This window comes from Tamandua tetradactyla, chromosome 10, assembly GCF_023851605.1.
Source record: "Tamandua tetradactyla isolate mTamTet1 chromosome 10, mTamTet1.pri, whole genome shotgun sequence".
In the NCBI taxonomy this organism is placed as follows: domain Eukaryota; kingdom Metazoa; phylum Chordata; class Mammalia; order Pilosa; family Myrmecophagidae; genus Tamandua; species Tamandua tetradactyla.
In genome coordinates this window covers 74,316,763-74,321,170 of record NC_135336.1, presented here as the reverse complement: position 1 = coordinate 74,321,170, position 4,408 = coordinate 74,316,763, and the positions used below count along the sequence as shown (strand labels likewise).

Below are 4,408 nucleotides of genomic sequence, written 5' to 3'. Positions count from 1 at the left end.
TATTTTTCTATCAGTTTGCACAGCATCTATTATCTCTTTACAATAATAAAATTGGCAGATTTTTTCTATCCCCCTTCTCTCTCCTCTATCATTTAATTATATTCATTGCATTTCATCTTTATAGTGTTAAATATGCATAAATTTATATTATTTGATTTGATATTTTAAAATGATATATTTAACTTACAAATATTTTAGATGGAAAAAATATCAGCAAATCTTGCTGTACAGCCAATTCTTTTTCCCCCTTCCCTAATGAATTTCTGTGTCATTGCTATTATAAGAGGTTAGAAATTGGTCTCATTAGGCTAATGTCAGTGTTTCAGCAGGGATGGTTCCTTCTGGAGGCTTTAGAGGAGATACCTTTGCCAGCTTCTAAAAGCCATTTTCACTCTTTGGTGTGTGGTTCCTTCTTTGATCTTCCAAGCCAGTGGTACATTGTGGTCCCTTCTTCATCTTCAAAACCAGCCGCATAACATCTTTAAATCTGTTTCCATCATCACAGCACCGTCTCTGATCCTCCTGCTTTCTTTTTATAAAGACCCTTGTGATTATATTGGATACACCTGGATAAGCCAGGAAAATCCTCCCATCTGAAGATCCTCAGCTTAATCATATCTGCAAATATCCTTTTGCCATATAAGGTGACAGGTTCTAAGCATGAAGACATGGGCATCTTTTGGGGGAGGGGTCATTATTCAGCTTACCATATCATGTCATTCAGCAACAAGCCATTTGACAAAATGTCATTTGCTGTATTTTGAAAAGCACAGAATATACCAAATGAACTACAATTCCAGGTAAGATGGAACCACAACTTATGGTGGACAAGATGGTTTGAGGCAGAATGCAAGAGGTATGAGTTGGCTGCTTTTAGCTACGTGTGATAAGGTGCTATAAGAAAAAGATGAGCTCTGAAAAGTGAGGGCTTAAGACTCAAGAGGTCTTATATATTTCCATTTGTTCTCTTGAACTTCTGGTATAATGATAAGATCATATGTTGCTAGCTAGTCTAGTGTCTCCAAAAGGATGTTAGCCATATGCATGTAGCAAAGACCTAAACCCCAGACTTGCATCATGAAGAATGAACCCCAGACAAACTGCAGCTTCTTGAGAATTAAAGATAATTTTTTTTAATTGTTTTAGCCACTAAGCTTTGTATTATTATGGCATATAGGTGGGTCGTGTTTTTATTCATTCTGCTAATCTCTGTCTTTTGACTGGAGAGTTTAATCCATTTACATTTAAAATAACCACTGATAAGTTCAGACTTTCTTCTGCCATTTTTTAATTTTGTCTTTGCAAGTCATACATTTTTGTCCCTCAATTCTTCTGTTTATGCCTACTTTCATATTCATTTGATTTTTTGTAGAGTACCTAATAATTTCCTTATATATATATATTTTTTTCATATATTTTCTTTGTGATTACCATGGGGTTTAAATTTAACATCCTAACTCTGTAACCATCATGTTTATTTGATGTAAACTTAACCTTAATAGCATATACAAATATGGTTCCTATACCCAACTGCCCCTACATTTTTGTTGTACTTATATATAATATCTTTTTTATATCAGTTATATTGGTAATGAAAAGAGGGACTAAAAGTACCATAATTGTTAGTGGCTTATATATTTACCATGATGGCAAAAGTTATTGTTAACTTACATAAATAATAAATCAAGGACATTTTACACTCTTTGTGGGTAGTTAGAGAATTTAGTGATTTATAAAACAACAAAAAGTGCCTATTCTCATTAAAGTCAGCATGAAAAATTAGTTTTGAGAAAGAAGATGAAAGCAATATTCTCTAACCCTTGGATGCCAGCAAGCAAAGATTTTCAGAATCAAAAACAAAGCCCTAATTAAGAGCTCAGGGCCCCACCCCTCAGGGGACATGTACTTGGTTCTGATATTTTAACTATTTCATTATTTTAATATATCAAATAGTTTGACCTCTAATTTCTTTACCCAAAATTAAAGCTAAGGAAATCAACACATCAAACACTTCAGAAATGCAAATATCCTGAGATAGTACCTTACGAGAATCTACACAGGGATTTGCTATTTAAGTACAGTTAGTAGAATTTCATATCTGAAGTAATTTAATAAAATAACAACTGTCCAGTATCCCAAGTTCTATTCCCTACTATGCTGGTTAGCAAAGCAATTATCTATGAATCTGGTTACCAAAGATTCTTCTTCATGGCTTGTTCTTAAAACCACTTAGTAAAATTTTCCAGCTCATTTTCAGGTTGAGTAGCCTTATTTCTTAAGAGCTTGGAATTGTTTTGCATTGCCTCCAACTGATACATTTCTTTGGATAATCTAACAATTTCTTCTTCCAGACATCTCTGAGACTTGTTGTCACAGGCACTAAAAACGGTAGCCATCTCTTGCTGTACTTGGGATGGCTGCAGTTTGTAGCTTCATAGTCCATAAACTGCTGTTTACAAGCTCTTCTTAGCATGGGTGGTCCAGGACAGTCTTTCATAAAGATATAAAGCTCCGTACATACTTACTGAAATAGACATGTGTTTCCAGCCTACAGTTTTCCAAATCACTCTGCCAGTATCAATGATGCACATAGAAAGTCTAGATGTAACAGAAGCTAATCATATTATTAACGTAACCATAAATTCATTCTGTGATGTATTATTTGCCATTGCTGGATTAGTAGGAGCAGTGGGAGAAGAAGATACACATTTAGTGAGCTAAAAGACAGTTTCTGATAATCCTAGAAGCACCTGTTTGAGCATTCATAGGACCCAATAAATAATGTAACAGGGAAGACCAGCAGAAGGGAAAATGAATCAAATTTTCAGATTTCTTGAAAATCTGAACATAATTTGTGCAATTTATGTTATGACTGAGATCGAGTCTTTTGCAAGGGATCAGTGTGTGTAGTTTATTCTGTATACTACCTAGAAGTAATGGCTTCAAGTTTTATAGTAATTTCAGATTTACTAAAATTTCTTATTGGAAGCAAAGCATTAAGTCATTAATTTCACTGGTGCGCTGACCAGCCAAATTTCTTCCCATATTATCTTCTATGTGCTTGGTTAGCTCATTTTTATATACTTTCAGTACACTGGGAGTAGGATGAAACTCAAAACAAAATTCATCAACTGAAAAAACAGAGTCAACAACTTTCATCTGTCATTACACAGGAAGTTTTATTTGCCACCTCTTCCATATCTTAATTATTTCTTAACATCCAGTGTTAAAAACTTCATCTGAGGGTGGGCCACGGTGGCTCAGCAGGTAAGAGTGCTTGCCTGCCATGCCCGAGGACCGGGTTCGATTCCCGGTGCCTGCCCATGCAAAAAAAAAAAAAAAAAAAAGACTTCATCTGATTTTGAAAAGATTCCAGTCCATCAATTTGGTCTTCCCTTTCTTTTGTTGAAAAAATCTTTTCTCTGCTGCTTCCATATTTATTGGATACTTATTGGATGCCATATATAATTTTTCAGAGGCTGTAGATCAGTGTCTCTTCACAAATATAAGATTAAATGGGATCATATTATATTTTAAAAATTCATTAGTTTAAAATGTATTTTGCTAGTTAAAATTTGGAAATTAATAAACCTTAAAAGAGAATGCCTATCATTTAGTACATGAGATTAATGCCCATTATTTCCAGAATATTTTAAAATATATTTTTCATTTTGATGTGTAGCCAATTTTGCAACTGGATCAACAAAATAGTTTCAGTGTATCTCAAGCTCTATTTTTTTATTTTGAGGTCAGAACCATATATGCAGGTCCCTACTTAACATCCCCACCTGAATGCCTTTAATTCATATCAAACTTGACACATATGCAACCAGCCCCATGATCTTTCCTCTTCCAAACCTGTTACTGGTCTGTATTTCCTCTCTAATTGAATGTTCCCACCACACCCCTTTTGATGGACTCCAGAAAATAAAGAGTCATCGATGACAGATTTCTATATTAGGTAGGGATGGTGATTTGGAGCATTATGGACCTCAGAAAATCATGTTCTTAAAACTAATCCATTCCTATGGGTGTAAGTGGGACTTTTGATGAGGTTACTTCAATTAAGGCATAGCCCAGCATGAGCATTATTCCTCTCACTGAAGCCCTCTATAAGAGAATAAAATTCAGAAAAAAGAGAGAAAAATCCAATTATTTCAATGAAAGCAATGAAATCCAATGATTTCAATGAAAGCAATGAAATCCAAAAGAGAAGGGAGAGACCAGCAGATGCCACAATGTGCCTTGTCATGTGGCAGGCACCCAAAGATTGCCAGCAACTGGTCTTCAGAAAGAAAGTATTGCCTTGAGATTGCCTTGATTTGGACAATCTCATAGCCTCAAACTGTAAGCTAATAAATTCCCATTGTTTAAAAGCCACCCATTTCATTGTATTTGCTTTGGAGGG

The 4,408-nt window shown here is 34.8% G+C and overlaps 1 pseudogene; it reads right to left on the bottom strand.

Moving 5' to 3' along the window:
• Positions 1-2,219: 2,219 nt before the first annotated feature.
• Positions 2,220-3,462, bottom strand: LOC143647700 (mitofusin-1 pseudogene; annotated as a pseudogene).
• Positions 3,463-4,408: the final 946 nt, after the last annotated feature.